The sequence below is a fragment of the Tamandua tetradactyla genome, chromosome 11 (genome assembly GCF_023851605.1).
Source record: "Tamandua tetradactyla isolate mTamTet1 chromosome 11, mTamTet1.pri, whole genome shotgun sequence".
Classification (NCBI taxonomy): domain Eukaryota; kingdom Metazoa; phylum Chordata; class Mammalia; order Pilosa; family Myrmecophagidae; genus Tamandua; species Tamandua tetradactyla.
Window position 1 is genome coordinate 1826522 of NC_135337.1, and position 24302 is coordinate 1850823.

Consider the following 24302-nt stretch of genomic DNA (forward strand, 5'->3'; position numbering starts at 1 on the left):
AATAGGTAAAATTTATAGTAGTAGAATCATTACCCCCATCCAACAGATAAAGGAACTGAGACCCAGATAGGTTAAATATTTTGCCCCAGGTTACAGAAGTAGGTGGTGCACTCAGTGTTTGGCACCAGGAAATCCATCTTTAGACGCTGTTATTGGAACCACTGCACCTCACTTCATCAGTCCCTTCAAAAGATGAAAATGTCTCCAGGTAAAGTGAAACTTGGAGTGCCCATCAGCTAATACTAAAGGATGGTTAGATTTCAGCCACGTCTTTAGCTTATGACTCTACTAGAACATAGCATGGGTCTGGAGGAGGATGGGTAGGGTATTTGCAAGAATTTTCCAGTTGAAGGTTAGTACTGCACAAAAAAAAGGACATGGGAAGAGCCCTAATGTTTAGGAGGGCAAGTATCAAAACACAGTTACTAGATAGAAGAAAGGTGGACTTCTGATAAGGGGCAGAATGTATATTCTGAGAGCCTAGAGGGACCAAGACTCATTAACGGGACCAAGACTCATTAACGTGACCAAGAGGATTTTAAGCTAAATATGCGAGATGAGGTTGGGGTAGAAGGTAAAAGTGCAGAATGAGCTGAACTTTGTGAAAAAATGTTCAAGCCCCTTTTGCTAAGCTTAGAACCTGCTCAGTCATTTGGTGGATGCTTATAATGTATGATAGATAAGAGAGGAAACAAAACTCCTCAGTTTCTAATAAGTTCCCATTTTCTTCACCAAGAAGAAGTGTCTTAATACTGTTATGTATAAAATGGAAAAAAATTAAAAGGGAACTGAAGTCCAGGAAAGGTGAGAAAACAGTATGAGAGCATAGAGAGGAGGTAGCATTAGCTCAGTGGGGAGAGTCTAGGTTTTGGAGTTGGGTGGACATAGGTTTGACTCCTGACTCTAAATGCATAACCGTGGTCAACTTTCTTCTCTGAAAGCTTCCATCGTATTGTGGATAGGATTAAATGCAGCGTACATGGTAAGGGCCTGACACATAATAGACCTTCAGCACGTAGCTGAGTGAACACACAGGTTTCCCAGCCTGGAGGTATTTCATAAATAAGATAAAGTCTCCTGACCTAGCTCTGTGATTATTTGTAGTCATGGTTACAGCTTATGGTAGCTACAGGTGATTTCTGTGACTAAGGGAGCTGAGCTTTAGACTTTATTGAGTTCAAGTCATCAGATCCAGATGAATCACATCTTGGGCTCTAGAAATCTTCTAGAAGAGATGATGATGATTAAGAAATGAATATTGAGAGAGGTCCTAGAAAATTGGAAAAGGGCAAATGTTATTTTGTAAAGGGGAGTTGGAAGGAAGAGAATTTAGACACTATAGACTTGGGGTCAATCCCAGGCAAAATTCTGGAATATATTAGTAAGCAGATGATTTGAGAGCTTAGAAAAGACAAACAATGATTACTAGGAGTCAGCCCAGGGCCTTTAAGACAAAGCAATTCCAACCAAATCTCATTTTGTTTTTTTGTTAAAGTTACTAAATAATTAATTAAGAGAAAATTACAGGTTCCCTGCTCCTCCCTGCTAGACAGACAGCCTCATACTTTCTTGCAGTGCTGATGGTGAAGTCACGATGGTGAAGGTCAGAATAAACGGATTTGGCCATACTGGGTGTGGGGTCACCAGGGCTGCTGGAAACTCCAGCATAGTGCAGGTTGTTGCCATCAGTGACCCTTCATTGACCTCAACTACTTGGTCTACATGTTCTAGTGTGATTCTTTCCGTTCCAGTGTGATTCTACCCATGACAAATTCAAAGGTACCGTCAAGGTTGAGAACGGGAAGCTTGTCGTTGATGGGAATCCTATTACTATCTTCCAGGAGCAAGATCCCACCAGCAGCAAATGGGGTGAAGCTGGTGCTGAATATGTTGTGGAGTCCACTGATGTCTTCACAACCGTGGAGAAAGCTGGACTTACTTGCAGGGTGGCACCAGAAGAGTCATCATCTCTGCCCCTTCAGCTGATGCTCCCCTGTTTGTGATGGGTGTGAACTATAAGAAGTATGGCGACTCCCTCAAGATTCATCAGCAATGCTTCCTGCACCACCGCCTGGCTGCCCCGGCCAAGGTCATCCATGACAACTTTGGCATTGTGGAGGGACTCATGACCAACGGCCACACCATCACTGCCAGCCAGAAGACTGTGGAATGCCCCTCCGGGAAAATGTGGTATGACAGCCATCGGGCTGCCCAGAACAACATCCCTGCATCTACCAATCCTGCCAAGGCAGTGGGCAAGGTCATTCCAGAGCTGAGTGGGAAGCTCAGTGACCTGGCCTTCTGCATCCCCGCCCCCAGTGAGTCTGTTGGGATCTGACCTGCTGACTGGAGAAAGTGTCGAAGTACGATGACATCAAGAGAGTGGTGAAGCAGGTTTAAGAGGGCCCTCTAAAGGGCATCTTGGGCAACACTGAAGAACAGATTGTCTCCTGCGACTTTAACAATGACACCCACTCTTCCAGTTTTGATGCTGGTGCTGGCATTGCCCTCAGTGACCACTTTGTCAAGATCATTTCATGGTACGACAATGAATGTGGTTACAGCAAGAAGGTGGTGGACTTTATGGTCTACACGGCTTCCAAGGGGTAAGAGCCCCTGGACCAGCATCCCCAGTGACAGCATGAGAGGAAGAGAGACTATGTTAGCTACTGGGAAATCCTGGTCCCAACTCAATCCCCAACACTGAGAATCACCAATCCTCCACAGCTTCCATCTGAGATCCCCTGAAAAAAGGAGAGGGTCTGAGAGCCATGCCTTGTCATGTACCATCAATAAATTACACCCAGCCAACAAAAAGAGAGAGAGAGAAAATACTACAGATTGGGCAGGCCACGGTGGCTCAGCAGGCAAGAATGCTTGCCTCCCACGCCAGAGGACCCGGGTTCGATTCCCGGTGCCTGCCCATGTTAAAAAAAAAATACTACAGATTAGTTAGTCACACTAGTAATGTGACATTTGACAAAGTCCAAGATATTTTGTGGATAAGATGGTGTGACATGGATTGGATGACAACAGAGCTTGAATTTATAGAATGCAAATACTCTTAATGACTGAACTGTACTGAAATCTGAAAAGAACCTCCAGGGGTTCCCCACAGGGCTCTACACTTAGCCTTATCTTCTTTGATGTCCTTATCAGCTATTTCTATGAAAATAAATTGCACTTCAGAAAAATGTTCAGTTTATGTAAGAGATGAGAGAGGAAAATAATACACTGAATGACAGAATCAAGACTTAAAAATATATTGGCAGACTTCAACAGTGGGCCATAATTAAAATCAGAAAATTTAGCAGAGATGTGTGTTTATCTTACTTAAAAATTCCAAAAAATGCAAGACTTGAAGGTATAGAAGGGGGAAACCACATTGCAAGAGGCACATATAAAAAGAAACCTATTGTTTCCTCTTGTTTTTGGAGTTGTTGACTGGAATTTAATATGAGTTAAAGCATTTTGGGATTCCACAAATAACAGATTCAATTTCAAGCTGGATGGAAGAGATTGAGATAATAGGTACACTGGACTCTGATCAGACTTTCTGTAATAATTGTAATAGTAGCAGTAGCACTCATTATAGTAGCAGTAATGGAGTCGTAGTAGCATGGTAGTTGTAGTTGTGCTAGTGGTTGTAGCAGTGATGGCTGTAGTAGTTGAAGGAGTGGTATTAGCACTAGCTGTAGTAATAGCTGTTGCAGTAATAGAAGTAGTAGTTGTAGTAGAAGTAGTACTCGAAGTTGTAGTAATAGTTGCAGTAGTCATTCTAGAGGTACTGTCGGTGATAGTGACAATGGCAAAATGATGGTAGCTACTATTTCTTGGGTGCTTACTCAAGGCATGGCAATGTATTTTTCCATGACTATATTAGCCTAGCCTATTAGCAGTTATAATCCTATTGCTGAAACTACTAAAATCTCAGTGACTTACTACAATAAAAATTTATGTCTTGCCTCTGTTTTACACTAGTCTGGATGAGGTGAGAAACAGGGATGAGGGGATGTTTCACACTATGCGGTCACACATAAACTCAGGTTCTCTCTGTCTTGTGGCTCCATTCTCCTCTGCATCCATTCAGAAGGGGAACAGGAAAGTGTGAGAACGGCACATAGGAATTTTGGGGGTGGATGGGAGCAGGCCTGGCCTGTATCACTTCTGCCCACTCTCCATTATCTGAACTCAGTCCCATGGTCTCCCCTTCCTGTAAGGGAGGCTGGGAAACGTAGCCCAGCTGTGTGCCCAAGAAGATGAGCAGATACCAGACATTGGTGAGAAACACAAACCAAGAATTAGATACTATTATTAACTCCATTTTAAAGAGGAGGAAAACAGATTCAGATTAGTGTCCTAAACTTAAGACTAATGACAGATTACGTGTTTCAAAGAAATGGGATTAATCTCTTTACAGTTGTCATGTCAATTTGATAGACCTGTTTATGATTAACCTGGAAAGGAGACAAATAGATGCTATGATAAATATCTTCAAATAGGTGAAGTCAATTTCAACATGTCATAAAGAAATGATTTTCGAAGTTGGAGCCATTCTATTAGGAGGCTTCCTGTCTCTGAAGAGTTCCTGCAGAGGCAAAGGAGTATCTCCCAAGGATATTGTTGAAGTGACTCCCAGATTGGGTAGAAGCTTTGGTTCTGTGATTCTGTGGAAACAAAGAGACGAAAACACTTTCTCACTTGGCATAATGGGTGGAAATAGGCTTTTATGAATTTGTCATGCAAACAGTAAAGTTTCTTCAAATTAGACTAAGTGGGCAGAGTATGTATGTGTAAAATTGGTGGGTGGTGGTAAGAAGGAAGTAAAATATAAGAAAGCTGGTCTGAATTAGGTATTTGGAATAAGTAAACACAATTTAAAAAAAGATATTTGATTTTATTCTACTTTTTCAACCATGTTAAATCTTACCTCCTTTTGCATGGGATTTTAGTGAATAATTTTCACTTATTGTGTGTGCTCCTTTTTTGTTAAATAATTCATGCTTCTAAATGGAATAATTGGTTTTTATTTTTCATTCAAGTGAGTTAATAGCAAGTTCCCCTCATATTCTTGGCATTCCACCCCACTAATTCACTTTGTTCATCTTTCTGAATGTGTATCAGAAATCAAACTAAGAGCTGGACTTTAGTCTAAGTATGAAAAATTCTGAATTAGGGATATTTGCATGAATGAGAAATATATACTAATGATTATTTTTGTGCCTTAAGGCAAATCTTTGAATAATTGCTACTAACATCTCACTTAGGCAAAAATAATAAAGTAAAACTGAATTTACTTTAAAAACACTCCTTTATTCATGCCTAATTAGGACTAGACTTCTTATTCCCTCCTTCTTTTCTTTCTTCCCCACCCACCATCTGCTTACTCTTGATAAATTAAGTTTGTGCTGTTTTTGTGATCCCATTCTCCCTCCCACATATATTGGCAGTGCTTATGTATAGAAAGAAGGCTCTTTAGTCTCAAGAAAGCTTGGGAGGAAGTGGGTGGAGCTGAAGAAGGGCACTGAGTGGCCAGATGACTTGCTGAAATGACTGACATTTTCTTTGTTTCACCTAAGGGACGTCATGGGTGTTGTGTAGACCCAGGTCTACAGGAAGGAGAGCAGAAGTCGTGGGCTGGAATCCCATCTCTGCCTCTCATCAGCAATGGAAATTTGGCAAATGCTTTAACCTTTTAGAACCTCAGTTACCACATTTTAAAATGGATATAAGATCACCTGTCCTATTTTCATCTACTCAGAGTAGTGTACCAAGATAGTGTTGCATGTGAAATTTCTTTGTAAGGCAGATGGTGGCTTTTTGATGTTTTCCTCCTTCTCTTCTGTCCCTCTCTCTTTCCCTTTCTTTTTGTCCCCCTCTCTCTCTTGCCTTTAAAAATTATGTCATGGATCATTTCAGGCAAAAGGTATTTCTGTGCACAACTTCCTTTGAATCAGCCTTAAAGTCTTACATGATAAGGGTTATAGAAGGGATTATGTCTCCACGACTGAATGATTCTCCTCTTTTGGATTTCAAAAACCCGGGAGAGTTGAGTTGAGCAGTGACAGAAGCATTCTGGGGAAATGTTTTGCTTCCTCATAAAGACAGGACAACTGTATCCTCAGCAGAAAGGCCAGCCCTCTGTGTCCAGGCCAGCCAGAATTTCTAATTCCAAGGAGAGGAATGTTCTGTGCATTCAAAAAAAAAAAAAAAGGCCCAAGAAGATACTGGGTTGGTTGACTTCCCTGTAGGTAAGGGTCAAGGGTGGATCTGGCTTTGCAGCCAACTCAATATCCATACCACATGCCTCACAGTTCTCCAACTACAGGGGGAAAAAAGTAACCAAGAGACCTAGATGCTAGCGATAAAATCAGCAGTCTCCTTTGCATGAGGCCGCACCACCCACGAGCTGCTCTAGCCAAGGACAGAGCAAAGGCAGGAGCTGTTGTGGGAGACGTGGGACTCTCCTGACAGCTGAGTCTGGTTGCTCAGCGACTCCTTAAAGTCTTCGTCCATCTTCCTTAGATGGCCCAGCAGCCTAGGAAGTCTCCACCAACCTTCTTTCTTACTTTCCTTCACTCAGGGTCAGATTTGTTTTCTGTTCTCAGGATTCTCAAAACTTTTCTCTGGCTCCCTCTCTGCTTCTCTCATGCACAGATTTTCCCTAATAAAATCTTCACACATTTAATCCCATCTTGACTTCTCAGAGGATCTGGAATAACACCCTTGATTTCTCATGTAAATCTCTTGGCTTCAATATTCATATTTTGTAAATTGGGAGAGTTGGGGGACAGAAGAGGGAAACTGAGACTTATTCAGGATCTATCAGGTATCAGACCCTGTCACATGCATTATTTGAGGTAATTATCAATATGCTTTTAGTATATCAGGCAGTATTGCTGTTTTAAAGAAGATGAAGCTAAGGATCAGAGAAATTAAAGAACTGTTCCTGGATTACGTAACTAAAAAGTGAAGGGTCTGGATTTGAACTCAGGTATCTTCTAATTTCAAGGTTGTATCTCCTTCATCACTGTTTCTCTTTTTCTGTCTCCTCTATTACCGTTTCTGATGATGAAAAATAACAGATGTAAAAGCACTTTGAAAAATGTAAAAAAAAAGTTACTCAAAAGGAAGAGATCATTATTTCCATTGGTTACAGTCAAGGACCATAATTGGTGGAGTCCAGTATAAAATGAAAATGTGGAGTGTCATACTCAAAATTTATGAAGACTTTCAATACAGCAATGGCAGCGCTGTTTAGGAGTCGAGTTTGGGATCCTTCTGGGTATGAAATCCATGAAACTCATTCTGATTACAACAGAATTGTCAATACAAGGGCAATCAAATTGAGCTTGTAGAGAATTTTCTAGCAGAATAAATAAAAAGTAAATTGTTCAGAGAAACAATGTAGGAAAAAGATTATATCTGGGGCTCTCAATGCACAGACATGATTTCTGGCTATCTTTAGGAGAAGCCACCATGTGTTTCAAACAAAAACAAAGACTTTTGAGCCAAAGTTGCCGATAATATTTAAGAGAAACCATGGGTCAGAGGGTAGGATGTTCTTGTAGCAATTTCTTACCAGCTCCGGTTACTCAGTGTGTTTCTGTTGCTGGATGCCTTGGCTCCTTCTGAAGACAGCCAGGAGCCTCTGCTCCAGGCCTTAGCTCATGGAAAAGCACAGGCCCTGCCATTTTCCCTACAGAGCTATATAAAGCCATGCCTGCTAAATTCGTTCTGGCCCGTTTGTGGGAAAGGCTGCTCTTTTGATGGCAAACCTTAATCTTGGCCCACAGAAACCCACACCCATTTTGCCTCACCAGATGGGTGGCACCATGGTTCTGTGGATGCTTCAGATCCAGGCAGCCTTGCTATGGGTGCCTGGATTTAGGTATGATTATGATATCTTAAGGCACCCAAAGCCAGTATGATCAGTTCTATGGATGGGGACATCTTTGGTCCTATAAAATATCCATTTACCTGAAAAATGCAGTCATGAGCTTCTTTTAGGACAGTACAAGGTGAGTGTGTGTATATATATATATACACATATGTTATATTTACACACACATGTTACTCTGGCCCATAGTGCAGTAAGTTTCCAGTGAGTACACAGAGCCTCTTAAGCTGGGCGGGGAAATCTATCAGCATGCTTCTCATTCCTGCTTGGGTTTGACCTTCCATTTTGAGCTTCTGACCTGGTTAATAAAAGCTGCTATATCATTTCATGGTATAAAAGCTGGTGACAGCCTGGAGGAAAATGGTCACGGATCTTAGAGTTATTGAATGGTGGGGACCTCGGTTTGTCCACCTCAGTGCCTTTAGATAATCTAGCACCAGCCTCATCTCTCACCACTTCCCCATTTATACTTCATGCTAACTAAAACCATGCTGTTTTACACTTGTTCACTTTTGCAGATTTCACTTAATCTGCCTGTAATGCCCTTATCTACCTTGTTCATGTGAGGAATGCCTCCATTTTCAAGATGCTGCTCAGAAATGTCCATTACTTGCTCCATCCTCCAGGCTCTCATTTCCCACTCTGAGTTAGCACTCAAATACAACCATTATTTGTTTGCATGTTGTTAACTGAACCAGCCAATGAGTGCCTCAAGAACCAGGAACTATTTACCAGGTCTTCATATACTTTACAGTGTCTAAAACATAATGCATTTTTATTAAATGGATTGTGAACAAAAAAAATGAATGATTCATCCCACATTCAGGATATCTTTCTCAGCATCCTTCCACCAAACTAAATCATCTTCTAATCCCATTTTCTCTTATTCTAGCCTCAGTGAAAATGTAGATGCCATCTCCATATAGCAACCTGTAGACCATCCTCAGCCTTCACTTCTCAAAATGAAGCAACCCTGTCTTTTTCATGAAGTCCTGCAGCCCTTATTTTTCAACAGTTTGGCCACATTCAGTGTTCTTCCCAGGAATTACTACAGGAATGAGTCATGCAAAGAACAGAGTTCATTATTCCAATTTAGTCTTTGATTTTCAGAAGGCCAAGATGCAGTCAGCATGGCTTGATAGGAAGTGTCCTGCTCTATGAAATCATTCCTCAGGGGCATGTGATTCAGTGTCCAGTTTGGGTGAGAGGAAAAAATTCCCCCAAAGATCCAAGAAGACCTATGTCTTGGGCCCCAGGCTAGGTTGAATCAACGTCATCAAGTTATCTTACAGGTTATAAGAGTCTCTGGGTTGCCAGAGGCTGACCTCTAGGTCACAGTGTCCCTATCATCCACTATTTATACTTAGAAATGCTCAGAGTCCCCTTCTGTCTCTACCTTCCCACTGAGGGTCCTGGGGCAGCCACAAAATAAGTGGATGACGGTGCACATCACCTGCGCATCATGTGAGATTTCAGAGGAATATTAATGATGGCCTGGAAGACCATGACCAATCCTGTAACAAATAGAAAAAAGAATTCAAAGCCTGGAGACTCTCCTTTAGCATTGATGGTTTTGAATGGAGAAATAAAAGATCCATCAGAAAGAAACAATCCTAAATTTGTGGTTGAGTAAAACAAATATCTAGGTCTCCAGGCTATAAGCATCTTCAGGCTGTAATGCCTAAAGATGCATCCTATGTGCAGGGCACTGTGCAACAGAACAAGTCTTTAGTCTTTTAGACACCTAGGTTTGTCAGAACTACAGCAGGTTGTGGTTTGTTTCTGTGGCCGTGATGACAAGTGTGGGGGTGGGATCCAGTTATTCATTTCTCTACTCCATGAGTCAGAGAGGAGGCTGCTTTGAGCCCGTGGAGGGAGGCCTCTGCAAGGATGGTGTGAGCTCCCTTTGCGCCTGAACACTTGGCCTCCTTGTGGCTGATTGCTGCCCCGGAGCGCGGCTGGGCTGTGGGACAAAGCAACAAGACTGCATTGCTGCCCCGGAGGGTTTCAGAGATAAGCAGGGGTGGGTTCGTGGAGCCAGACCCCACATGCTGCTGGCAGGTGGCTGAGAACTGTCCTGAGGCTGACAATGTGGGAGATGAGCGGCAGGGCCTGAGGTAGAAAACTCAGATTGTTTAGGTCTGTTCTGACTCTGAGTATCCTGTCTCATTTTTAGACCCTGTGCCTGAACATGCCTGAGTTTTAGTTCAACAATACGGTTATGACCAACACGGATAATTTGCCAAAGGCATCATCCACCCTACAGAAGATCATGTACTTCTCCCCAGAGTTCTGTCTTTGAGAGGTGCTAGCTGGGAAGAGCAGGATGTTGGGTCTCATACTTCAGAAAGCACTTTACAAACTTTTACCCAAGAACTGTCAATAGGAGTCTATTAAAAATCAGGGACTAAACAAACAAACAAAGAAAACAAACAAACAAACAGAAAACAAATCAGAGACTGTGGTTTAATAGGGATCAGCGATAATGGGTTAAACAAAGCTAAACAGATATCTTTATTGAGGGATTTCTCAGAGCCTTTATTTGCTAACATAAGCAGTAACTTTCTGAAACAACATGTAAGGTGCTTCCAAATAAGTATTGCCTAAGCAAACTTATTTCTCTGAGCATCTCCTGGTTCCACTATTCAAAAGAACACTCTTTAGAAAACGTAGCTTGGAAATAGAGTGACCTTTCAATTTTTCATCCAAGCTAGGGAAATTTTGAGAGCAAAAAGAGAACACTGTTATACCAGCACACTAGGCATAAACTAGGACTGTTCCGGGAAATCTGGGAACATATGGCCACTCTAGTTAGAAAGTATAAACTTAGCTTCTCCCAGAATAGGTTTGATGAAATGGCGTGGGACTTGTTGGCATTGAAAAGCATTGTTGCAGGGGATGCAAGAGACACCAGCGGCAGCAAAGTCACACTAGGCTGAGGGACTGTCAATGCACAGTGAGAGAAGAGGGCTCGCAAGGCTCCTTGGCAGAGCTGCAAGCAGTAGCCATCTGTAATAAAGCTGGGAAATGTGCTGCCACCCTCAGGCGGGGCCTGTGTGCCATCAGCCGACCCTACCCAGTCCCTCACGTCAACAGAGTGACATGCTCATCAGCGGCGGGTCTCAGTACGAGTGCCGGTGAGCCCTACTTGTAAAATGGCCAATTGCAAAAACAAACAAGTAGCTTTGAGGACGCTGGGAAGAGAGGATGCCATTTCACCCAGGATTTGCCAAATAGTCAGTGAAAAACAACAAAAAAAATAACTTTCTTGGGCCTAATGAGAAACAGCAAGTGTTTCTAGTTCGAGCTTCCTCTGGGTCTTCTCTCTGTGATGGGCCCCAGGAACCTGTAGTTGCTGAAGTTGCTGCTCTTTGACCACTCTTGACGTGAGCCTAGAGAAGAGGCTACCATTGGGCCTGCTGCTCAGTTGGCTTACATGGCTTGGGCTTCTTCGGAATGGTTGTAGGTATTCCATGTAGCATAGTGCCCATTTTCTTCTCCCTACAGCATGCAATTTTCCAACTCTATCATCAACTAAGACCTTTTGTTTGTTTTGCCTGACTCCTAGTCCCCTGGCTTCGACCACAGGGAGGTAAAGAGCCCACCCCAATGTCCTCTTCTTTCTCCCTGGGTCAGAAGTTGGTGAGCTCTTTGTCATTCATGAACTCATTATTTAAATGCATATTTTTGGTAAAAGCAGGGAGAGAGTGACATAAGGAGAATTAAAAAAATAAAATAACCCTCAGTTCACAGCAGCAGGACTGGTTAGAAGGAGGGGGTTCTGGGGGAAGAGAGCACATCAGGAGGATTTTGCAAGAGTCCATCTCCATCTGCACCTGGAGGCCAAGAGACCTCAGATTCCCCAGGCCCAAGTGTGCTTCTCCTGAGTTCCTCAAAGCCAGAGAAAGAAAGAGCCGGAGTTGGCAGGAGCCTGTAACAAAGGCTTGCATTTGTGCATAGAACATTAGTACTTTTTTTTTTAAACTTTTAAAATTGTATAGTATACCATATATACAAAGCAAAGAAAGAAAAAAGCAATAGTTTTCAAAGCACTCGTCAGCAAGTAGTTACAGGACAGATCCCAGAGTTTGTCATGGGTTATCAAATGATCCTCTCAGATTTTTCCTTCTAGCTGCTCCAGAATATAGGAAGCTAGAAGGAATAAATATTTTTTTTATCGTCACAATCAATTTTTTCTCTTTTTTTGTGAAAAATGCCATATATACAAAAAAGCAATAAATTTCAAAGCATAGCACCACAATTAGTTGTAGAACAGATTTCAGAGTTTGACATGGGTTACAATTCCACAATTTTAGGTTTTTCACTTCTAGCTGTTCTAAGATACTAGAGAATAAAGAGGTATCAATTTAATGATTCAGCAATCATATTCATTCATTAAACTTTACCTTCTCTGTATAATTCCACCGTCACCTTTGATCTTTCCATCCCTCCCTTTAAGGGTGTTTTGGCTATGGCCATTCTAACTTTTTCATGTTGGAAGGGGCTGTCAATAATATGGGTAGGGAGATGGAACTAGCTGATGTTCTGGAGAGGCTGGGCCCTTTAGGTCTCAGGACTTATCTGAAGCAGGAGGAAGAATATTAGTATTTTTAAAAGCACTTTCACATTTATCTCATGTGATCCTTACAGCTATCTTATGAATTTGGAATTGGATTTATACTTCCATTGAGGAAACTCTGAGACTCTCAGTGGCTGAGCATTTTTATTAATGGCCATGTGGAGGTTATAACAGAACCAAGACTAGAACCCAACCCTCCTATTTTCCAGTGATGAGTGTTCCACCTCAGTGAGCCTCTCAGCAGCCAGCAGTTCTTTCAGAGTTCAGGGTGTGTGTGTGGTGAGTTGGGGAGGGGACATGGAGGGGAAGTCTGTCTCCCCGAAAGGACAGGTTTAGCCATTCCCTGAAACAGCTCTGTCCAATAGAAATATGCAACCCACATATGTAATTTAAAATATCTTAGCAGCTGCATTAATAAAGTAGAAAGGAGAAATTAATTTCAGTAATGTAGTTTATTTAACCCAATATATCCAAACAATTATTACTGTAAAATGTCATCAATATAAAATTAATAATGCTGTATTTTACCTACTTCTATCAGTCTAAGTCTTTGAATCCGTTGTTTATTTTACATTCACAGCACATTTCAAGTTTGTCCCAGCCACTTCAAATCCTTAGTTGTCATACATGGCTAGCGGCTTCCATATTGGACAGTACAACCCTGGGCTTTCCTCTCCTGCAATAAGTTGTTGTGCATTGCATTGCTTCAGTGAGGGCAGAAGAGGGAGCAGTTCTGAAGGCCTTTTTCCTTTGGGCTGTGTCTCTTGGTGCTCTTTCAATTTCCCACTGATTTGTCCTAGTCATGTAGCTCTTCAAATTCCCACTCTTTCCCTATTAGGGGAGCGTCAGGGCTAGACTTGCCCCTGGACCACTAGAACTTCTGGAATAATGGAACAGGGCAGAATTCCTTTACAGATGTCCTGCTTCCTCACTATTGTTCTAATGTTCAACCTAGATCTTCCTCTTGGTCTGACTGAGTCTTGCTTCAGCTTTCTGCTTTCTCCCAGGAGTCAAGACTTTTCAGTCCTCCAGCCCCTAAGCTGAGTTCCAAATACTCAATGTCCTGGAGTATGATTTTAAACTCATGTTCCTCCTTCCCTCCCTTACTCTGCTGGTTGGGAGTGAGGCAGCATGCACAGCTCTGAATTTGACACTGACAAATTCTCATACTGATTCTAAAGAGATGCCCAAGACCAAATGTTACAAAGACAAACCATATGGGAGGCCCAGCTCTCTGGACCATTAATAGGAATTTTTAAATGACTGTGATTGATGTTTTAGCTCTTACAAGTCCAAGATCAATGAAAATGCATCTTGATCTTTTGAACTCCCTCATTTTTTCTTGGATTCTTTTCCTGTACAATGAGGTCCATTTCTGTGATGCCTGAAGGCATTTAGGGGCCCTTCTGATGGATTTGCCATCCATGCCTTCTCTAGCCAGCGTTTTGGTAGAATGGAAGAGCTAGGGCCTTAGAAACCAGAGTTCTCATGAGAAGCCGAGGTGCCCAAGAAGACCTTTCAAAGCAGAAAGTCCACACTCTGCCTCAAAGAGGTCTCTGGGCCAAATGAGGAACGTACATAGTGCAGACCAGGGGATGAGTATTAAGATAAATGTTTGTTCTTGAGCCTGTTTCTGTACCCCATCTACCTGGGAATAAAAGTATCCTTCTCCCCACCTCCATCGAACCAGTGTTTGTTAGAGGGGCTTGGGAGAAGACTTTGCCTTCCTCCTGTCTCGAACTCCTCCTCAAATCTGAGGGCCCCAGAATACATACACTAGTGCAATTTGGCATGAAATTTCAGTTTATTCATAAACTTCCTGTAACCCATTCATAGACCTCACATTAAAGACAATTGTTGCAGAGTTAACTATTATGGGCTTGATGCAAGGCAATCAGATTGAGGTGAGGTGTTATGACATTTACTTGTAAAATGGCAGGAAATCTCATGTTTCTCTTGTTTTCTGTGTTTCTCAGAAAGCCACAAGGATGCTTTATAAAAATAGGTTCCATGGCCAAATGAGCTTATACCTAATTATTTCCGTTCCAATCTCAGTTTGGAAAGTCACAATGCAAAATAGTATCTGCATCCATGCGCTAAGAAATTTTGGAAAATATCAAATTAATTTGAGCATGGAATCTTATTTTTATTAATAGCTCAAGCGTCTGATGGAATATACTTTGGGAAATATTGCCTAGATTAAATTTGGGCCAATGTGTAAACCACTCATCACCTTAGTTTCTCCCATGGAAACCACAGATCCTACTTCTTTTCTCCATTTCAAACTTCAGGTATGGGCTTCTGCTCCTGATATGTCCTGGGTAGCACAGCCATTAGTGAAAATGGCTAAGTAGGGGAAATAGGACCATGAATAAGTGCAGCAGGCTGACTTTTTGCACACTCTCAGGAGGTATCATGCACACTGTACTTTGTTGTGCATAGAATGCAATGCTAACACTTTGTGCTGGAGTTGTGCAGTTAGGTGGTAGTGGAGTGCTTAGTTCTTGGACATACTCATTGGCCTTTGCTCATTCTTTAGTTTGTGGACAACATTCTTTGGCATTTGCTGTGGTGATAACTCTCTGGAGTCATTCAATAGGAAGTGCATTTGTCAGGCTGTGTGAGAGACCTAGTTGAAGGAGGGTCAAAGAAAATGTTGCATGGGAGTTGGCACTGGAGGTGGCCTTGAGGGAGATGAGGCATTTAATCTAGCAATGTAGGACCTCCTTGGCAGAGGAGATGATATGAGCAAGGCCATGGAAGCTTAACAACTCATGGAAACAGTGGTCTACAGAGTGTCCACTAGAAACAGATCTATACAACTAAGGGGCATCCGATTGCATTTTTTCATGGTTCATATTCTAGAGAGGACTGTGTCAGCATGCAAACTTAATTTCATTTGAAGTAGGTTCCATAGATATATAGTAGAACATAAAGGAACTTATAGAGTCAGGTATTTGACAGAACATCCCAAACCCTTCCTCAAGGGTTTTGACACAGAAAATCCCCAAACATGGTTTCCCTCCTTCCCTTTTTAAAGCCTTTTTCTTCTGGTTAATTGTTAAGCCCTGAGTACTCTGTGGGAAGTTTAACCCATCTGTTCCTGATTCTTTCACACTTAACTTATCAAAACGTTGTTTTATAAGAGCTTTTGGATAGCCAAGCATCCTTCAGAACTATTTCCATAAGCTCTTTAAGCCTATTTACTTTGAAGCAGAAAGTTGCTATTTTGCCAAGAGAACACAGACTTGGGCTTGAGAGTCCCTACTGCAGGACATTCTGTGAACCTCACATGGGTTCAACACCTGGCCAAAGTGTCGCCTCATTTTAGACACAAGGCTGCATTCTCTCCCTCCCCACACCCCCATTTGGCAGGGACAAATTCTCTCTGTCTTTGCTATAATGGTCATTAGTTCTGTGAGAATGATCAGTTTCTTGGCACCATCAACTTGCTTAAAGCACCAAAGGAAGTGAGCTCTGTATGCAATTTTTGAATGCTCCTTCCAAATCAGATTTCTTCAAACAAGACAACTCATAGGAACATGTGGATACCTATTCACAGGGCAGCTGCCTCTCCAGGTTCCCTTTGGCTGCAATGCCAGAAACCACTTATTTATCTTTGAATCTCCAGTATTTGTTGCAGGGCTCAACATAAGATAAGTGTGCAGGAGATGTATACTGACTAAATGCTGGCTAAAGGGTCAGTGTGAAGATGGAACCACAGAAGTTCTTTTACTTCAACACAACTAAAGTAAACCAAACTTTTTTTAAAATGAATTTTCAAGGGATCCTTGTCTATGTGCATATTAAATCTTGTCCAGTTCTTAGAAGCAAACTTTATGTCTACTATATAAACAAAAACCATAGAGCTTCAATGAAAATACTATCATGCTATCAGAGTTCCAGGTGGTTTAATTTTCATGTGGGAGGATGAATGAGCTTAGAAAATAAAAGTTTTTCCTCTGGAAAGTGAAACACTTGTAAGACTGTATTGGTTCATGGCTTGGACAAGTCTAAAGCTTGCACCACAACAGGTTAGATTAGCCTAGTCAGAATTTCCAGTAGAATTTGAGAGTTTGAAATATAAATGCTCTACTCAGAGGGGGCAAAAATTCTGAGCAAAGTGGAATCAAAGAGAAGTTATGGACAGAGGAAGCTTGGTAGAGGCTCTGGCATCAGAAGACTGAGTTTGATGATAATGGTGAATACTTATTAAGAACTTGCCAGTAGGGTGGGCCACGGTGGCTCAGCAGGCAAGAATGCTTACCTGCCATGCCAGAGGACCCAGGTTCGGTTCCCCAAAAAACTTACCAGTTGCCAGAAACTATATTATCTTACTGGTAATTTTTATTTAATTTTCATAACAACCCTTGTGAGGAAGGAGCTAATATTTTCTCCATTTACCAATGTGGAAACCACAGCAAAAGATGCTGCCACTTGCTTGAGGTCATGTAGAAGAGGCAGAATTTGATCCTAACTCACAGGACAGTAGATTCTATGTTCTTAAGCCCTGCCTGGTATCTGCTTCTCAACTACATGTTATTGAGAAGGTCTTTCGAATCCTCTGACACTTGGCACTCAGAAGTATGAAGGCAGGATAATAACAATAACAATAACAATAATAATAATAATATTTATCTTTTCTAATCCTTATGATAATTCTGAACCATTTCAGGTAATAAATATGATAACATTTAAAATACATCCTGAGACATAACAGTACTTATTATCTTCTTACTTGAATAAGTGTCTGACTCAGAATAAGTGCTCAATACATATTTTCAAGTAGCTGAATAAGGAATAATACATTAACAATAAAGTAAAAGTCCCCAAATCCACTGCTCTATTTATTCAGTCCTTTTATTTTACTTAGCATAATGACTTTTTAATTATTAGTTATTTTTAATTAGAGAAGTTGTAGGTTTACAGAAAAGTCATAAAAAAGAGAGTTCTCATATAACCCCCTAAGGTTGACACTTTGCATTAGTGTGATTCCATTGTTACAACTGATGAAGGAATATTAAAGTGGTACCACTGAGTATCATCTATAGTTTACATTAGGTGTATTTCCCCCCATATAACATTAACATATTGAATAGAGTTGTAAATTTGTATACGTCATGAAAGAAGATTCTTACAGTATTAACCCCAGTCCATCGTCCATAACAGGGTTCACTGTGTTTATAGTCCTAGATTTTATCTTCTGATTTGCGCTCTAGTAACATACACACCCCCAAACTTTCCCTTTGAACTGCGTTCCCATTCATAACAAGCAATGTTAGCGACACTCACAATAATGCGCTGCCATTCACCTGATAGCTAGTGATGTTGTGCATCTTTTTATGTGCTTTTAAACCTTTTGTTTATCTTCTTTGAAGAACTGTTATTCAACGTTTTTGCCCATTTCGAAATTGAGTTATTTGTCATTTAATTGTTGAGTTATAGGATTTCTTTATATATTCTGGATATTAAATGCTTATCAGATATATGGTTTCCAAATATTTTCTTCCAATGAGTTGGTTGTTTTGCACAGTCATGAAAAAAAGTACTTTGATGCACAAATTTTTATTTTTAGGTGGTCCCTTGTATTTTTTTTTTCCTTCATTGCTTGTGCTTTGGGGGTAACGTCTAAGAAACTATTGCCCAACACAAGATTCTGAAGATGCTTCCCTACATTTTCTTCTAGGAGTTTTGTATTCCTGGCTCTTATATTTAGGTCTTTGATCCATTTTGAGTTAATCTTTTTTAAAAACATGTTTTTTAAAAAAATCTTTCTTTTAAAGATATTTTTGGCTATTTCAAGACCCCTTGCCCTTTGAAATATATTTGATAATTGTTTTTTCTATTTCTACAAAGTAAGCTATTGGGATTTTGATTGGGATTGCATTGGATCTATCAATCATTTTGTGTGGAATTGAACAGCTTAGTGATATTTAGTCTTCCAATCAATGAACGTGGAATGTCTTTCCATTTAATTAGGTCTTTGATTTCTTTTAGCAATGTTTTGCAGTTTCCTGTGTACAAGTCATTTATATTCTTGATTAAATTTGCTCTTAGATATTTTATTCTTTTATTTTAAAAAATTGTAAATGGATTTTTTCCTTAAGTTCCTTTTCCTCTTGCTCATGCTAGTGTATAGAAGCACTACTGATTTTTGACATGTTGCTCTTGTACCCTGCCACTTTGATGAATTTGTTTATTAGCTCTAGTAGCTTTGTTGTTAATTTTTAGGACTTTCTGTATATAGGATCAGATCATCTGCAAACAGTGAAAGTTTTACTTCTTTCTTTCCAACATGGATGCCTTTTAATTATTTTTCTTGCCTAACTACTCTGGCTAGAACATCCATTACAATATTGAATAACAGTAGTGATAGTGGGCATTCTTGTCTTTTTCCAGATGTTAGAAGGAAAGCTTTCAGTCTTTCACCATGTATATAATATTACCTGTGAGTTTTTCCTATATGCTCTTTATCAGGTGGAGGATGTTTCCTTCTGTTCTTGTTTTTCTAAATGTTTTTATCAAGATAGGATACTAGATTTTGTCAAATGCCTTTTCTGCATCAATTGAGCTGATTGTGTGGTCTTTTCCTTTCATTTTGTTGATGTGATGTTTTATATCAATTGATCTTGTTATGTTAAACCACCTTGCATACCTAGGATAAAACCAACTTGATAATGATGTTTAATTCCTTTGGTGTACTATTGGGTTTGATTTGCAAGTGCTTTGTTGAGTATTTTTGCATCTATATTTATAAGAGAAATTTGATCTATAATTTTCTTTTTGTGTATTGTCTTTATCTGGCTTTGGTATTAAGGTGAAGTTCTCTTCATAGAATGAATTAGGTAGGGTTTCTGCCTCTTCAATTTTTTGGAAGGATTTGAGTAGGTTTGGTATTAGTTATTCTTGGAATGATGGTAGAATTCACCTGTGAATCCATCTGGTCCTGGGCCTTTCCTTGTTGGGAGGTTTTTTTTTTTTTTACATGGGCAGGCACCGGGAATCGAACCCGGGTCCTTGGGCATGGCAGGCAAGCACTCTTACCTGCTGAGCCACCGTGGCCTGCCCACTGTTGGGAGGTTTTTAATGACTGAGTCAATCTGTTTATTTGTAATTGATCTGTTGAAGTCTTCTATTTCTTGTAGAGTCAGTGTAGGTTCTTTGTGCATTTCTAGGAATTTTGCATTTCATCTGGGTTGTCTAATTTGTTGGTATACAGTTAGCTGTTCATAGTATCTTCTCATGAGCCTTAACATTTCTGCAAGGTCAGTAGTAATGTCCCTCTTCTCATTTCTGATTTTATTTATTTGCAACTTCTCTTTCTTTTTGTCAGACTAGCTAAGGGTTTGTCAGTTTTATTGATCTTTTCAAGGAACCAAATTTTCATTTTGTTAATTATTTCTTTTGCTTTTTCAATTCTCAATTTCATTTATTTACGCTCTAATCCTTGTTACTTCTTTCCTTCTGCTTGCTTTGGGTTCAGTTTGCTGTTCTTTTTCTAGTTCCTCCAGGTGTGCAGTTATATCTTTGATTTTAACTCATTCTTCTTAAATGTAATTGTTTAGGGCTCTAAATTTTTCTCTCAGCACTACTGTCACTGCACCTCATAACTTTTTTTTTACTTTAAAAAATATTTTTATTGATAAAAATTAACATACAAACATTCCATACATGGTGTACAATCAATGGTTCACAATATCATTACATAGTTTTGTATTCATCACCATGATCATTTTTTGAACTTTTGCATCACTCCAGGAAAAAAAAATAAAAAAGAAAAACTCATACATACAATACCCCTTACCCTCCCTCTCATTGACCACTAGTATTTCCATCTACCCAATTTATTTTAATCTTTGTTCTTCCTATTATTTGTTATCTTTAGTTTTTACTAATCCATCCATACTCTAAATAAAAGGAGCATCAGACACAAGGTTTTCACAATCATCCAATCACATTGTAAAAGCCATATCATTATACAATCATTTTCAAGAAACAAGGCTACTGGAACACAGCTCAACAGTTTCAGGTACTTCCCTCTCACTCCAATATACTATAAACTAAAAAGGGAATATCTATATAATGCAGAAGAGTAACCTCCAGGATAACCTCTCGACTCTGAAATCTCTCAGCCACTGACACTTTTTTTTTCTCATTTCTCTCTTTCTCCTTTTGGTTGAGAAGGTTTGCTCAATCCCGTGATGCCAGATCCCATCTCATCCTGGGATTTCTGCCCCACATTTCCAGGGAGATTTACACCTCTGGGAGTCATGTCCTATGCGGAAGTGTTGGGGGGGAGGGCAGTGAGTTCACTTACCATGTCGGCTTAGAGACAGAGAGGCCATGTCTGAGCAACAAAGGAGGTTCTCTGGGTGTGACTCCTAGGCCTAATTTTAAGTAGGCTTAACCTATTCTTTGCAGGAATAAGTTTCATAGACGGGAACCCCAAGATTGAAGGCTCTGCCTATTGATTTGGTTGTCCCAATTGCTTGCAAGAATATCAGAAATTCTCTAAATGGGAAAGTTGAATATTTCCCTCTTTCTCCTCATTCTGCCAAGAGGACTTTGCAAATACTTGTTTATTCACTGTCCAAATCACTCGGCATCCCATAAATTTTGATATGTTATGTTCTTGTTTTCATTCATTTTAAGATATTACTGATTTGTCTTGCAATTTCTTCTTTGACCTACTGATTATTTAAGAGTGTGCTATTTAACTTCCATATATTTGTGGATTTTCCAGTTTTCTGTCTATTTTGGTATCCAGTTTCATTTCATTATGCTCAGAGGAGATCCTTTGTATACTTTCAATCTTTTAAAGTTTATTGAGACTTGTTTTATGATCCTTGTTTTATGACCTGCGGTTTATTCTGGAGAATGATCCATGTGCATTAGTGAAAAATGTATATTCTGCTGTTTCAGTGTGAAACGTTCTGTATATGTGTATTAGGTCTATTTCATTCATTATGATATTCAAGTTCTCTGTTTTCTCATTGACCTTTTGTCTAGATGTTCCATTGTCTATTGCTGAGGGCGTTGCAGTGCAGTGTCCAACAATTATAGAGACACCTATAGCTCCCTTCAGTTTTGCCCATATTTGCTCATGTATTTGGGGGCATCATGGTTAGAGGCATAAATACTTATGGTTGTTATTTCTTCTTCGTGGATTGCTCCTTTTATTAATATGTTCTGTCCTTGTTTGTCTCTTATAATAGCTTTTGCCTTAAAGTCTATTTTGTGTGACGTTGGTATAATTATTCCTGCTCTTTTTGGGTTATTCTTTTCATGAAATACCTTTCCCATCCTTTCACTTTCAACCTATTTGTGTCTTTGGGTCTATGGTGAGTGTCTTATAAACAACATGTAGTTGGATCATGCTTTTTTATCCATTCTGCCAATCATTGTCTTTGATTGGGGAGTTTACTTCGTTAACATTCAGTGTTCTTACTGTAAAGGCAGTACTTATTTTAAGCATTTTGTCCTTTGGTTTTTATATTTCATATCATTTTTCATGTCTCTTTTCCTATACTGTAACCCCCTTTTCTCTATAGTTGATCTTTTGTGATATATCAGACTGATTGCTTTCTCATTTGTGTTTCTATAAATGTTTAAAATACCTTCTTTGTAGTTACCCTGGGACTTACATTATACAATTTATATCTATAACCTACTAATTTGAAAAGACACCACCTTGCTTCAATAGCATGTGTTCTCTTCTCCATATCCCTCTGTTTCCCTCTTTATGTTGTTTTTATCCCACTTTACCACTTCATATTTTGCATGTCCATTGTCAGAAAATTTGCCTTTCCTTGTTCATTTGCATTCTGATTCTTATATGAACTAAAAATTAGAGCTGAATATTGAGGATACAGTACTATTGGGTTTTGAATTTGTTTTTTTAATTATCCTTAGTAGTGATTTTCATTTCTTCACAGCACTTCAAGCCTCTGTCTTGTCTTTTACTTTCAACTTACAGAACTCACTTTAGTAATTCCTGTAAAGTAGGTCTCTTGTTGATGGATCTCTCAGACTGCTTACTGTAAATATTTTAAGCTCTCTCTCAATTTTTTAAGAAGATCTTCATATCAGTTAAAATGGATATTTCCATAATATAAGATAAAGCAAAGACACTTCCTTATTTTGATCCCATATTTTGGGTGATTGTGCTTTGTGTAAGTATTTCAGTTCTTAAGTATCATTTGTATATTTGCCTCCATACTTGTGGGAAGCTCCTGTAGCCTTCTGGTAGTAGGTATTCCAGTTTTTCTGAATTCTTCACTTCAGGTATTCCATTTTGCACTCTTTGTAAAAGGCTGGATCATCATAGTAAGCAGTTAGATATTCTTTCAGTGCAGAATTTTATTTCCTGAATTTTATTGCCATAAGAACTTCAGAGTCCTCACAACATTTGGTAACATATGGAATGTGTTCAGAACATCTCTTTCTCTTGCCTTCTCTCTCATTATCCTAGGGATCAAAACATCTTTTTTTGACATATCTAAGATGATATTCTCTGTGGTTGAGCCTCATCTTGGTGAGCAGAAAAGGTGGTAGTCATTCGGCAGCTGCTCTCCACAGGAGGGGAAGGCCTGCTCTTGGTGACACATGCAGCCATCTGGAGCTTCCTGCCTGAGAAAGAGGAGAAGAAAGAGTACGGCACCCTTGGGGAAACAGGCCATGTTCCTTTGATGCCCTCACTTTTGAAGGACAGTTTTGCTAGACAAAGAATCCTGGCTTGAAATTTTTCTCTTTCAGTATCTTAAATATATCATAACATTGCCTTCTTGCTTCCATGGTTTCTGATGAGAAATCAGAACTTCATCTTATTGAGGATCCCTTGCATGTGATGAATTGCTTTTCTCTTGCTGCTTTCAGAATTCTCTCTTCATTTTTGGCATTTGACATCCTGATAAAATGTGTCCTAGAGTAGGTCTTCTAGGATTTATTCTATTTGGTGTACATTACACTTCCTGGACATGTATATTTACATTTTTCACAAGAGTTGGGAAGTTTTGGGTCATTATTTCCTCAAATAGTCTTTCTGCACTTTTTCCTTTCTTTTATCCTCCTGGGAGAAAGTTAATGTGTTTCAAGCTGTAACTCAAATCTCTGAGAAACTGCTAAACTTCTATTATTTTCTCTCTCTCTTCCGCTTGTGTTTTCAATTGTTCTGTCTTCTAGTTTGCTGATTCTTTCTTCTGTCTGTTCAGGTCTGCTGTTGTATGCCTTTACTGTAGATTTAATCTCTACTGTTATGTTTTCATCCCAATTTCTGTTGTTTCTTTTTATACTTTCAAGTTTGTTTTTTGTGCTCACATTTTCTTCCTAATATCTTTTATCTCCTTATGTATATTTTCCTTCATTTCCTTGAATTGATTTAGTAGACTTTTTGAAGTTTCTTGGTTAGTTGTTGAAAATTTTGAGTCTCCTCTGATGTTTTGTTTCCTTAACTGAGCCATATCTTCCATTTCTCAGTATGACTTGTAATTTTTGCTGATTCTAGGCATCTGATTATCTTGAGACGTTAACTCTGAAGGCAACTTTATCCCTCTTGACTAGGATTCTATGGTTGATTGGCTTTTCTAAAGTCTTTGATATGGCTTAATTTATTCTGAACCTTTAGAATAGTCAGAGTTTAACTGATCAGATTTTCTTAGCTCTTCTTCATCTGATTCTTGCCCTAGATATGCAGTGCAATTTTTAAGATTGCATTTTTGTGCAATTGTCACATCTTCAGGAGAGAGCTTCCTTTCCTCTGCTCCTGCTCCAAGAATCTTGATTTGTTTTGTGCAGAATTTTCTTCACAGCCTCTGTAATTTGTTT

At 39.6% G+C, this 24302-nt stretch overlaps 1 long non-coding RNA gene and 2 pseudogenes across 1 annotated transcript in view; 1 reads left to right on the top strand and 2 right to left on the bottom strand.

Annotated features, from left to right (window-relative positions):
* Window positions 1-1594: 1594 nt before the first annotated feature.
* On the top strand, window positions 1595-2610 carry LOC143650995 (glyceraldehyde-3-phosphate dehydrogenase pseudogene; annotated as a pseudogene).
* Window positions 2611-4543: 1933 nt separating this feature from the next.
* Window positions 4544-24302, bottom strand: part of LOC143649354 (uncharacterized) — a 66307-nt gene continuing 46548 nt past the window's right edge. Inside the window, exon 4 of the long non-coding RNA XR_013158954.1 lies at window positions 4544-4667. This is a non-coding gene — a long non-coding RNA (uncharacterized LOC143649354). The remainder of the gene's footprint in view (window positions 4668-24302) is intronic.
* On the bottom strand, window positions 9724-23009 carry LOC143650897 (COX assembly mitochondrial protein homolog pseudogene; annotated as a pseudogene).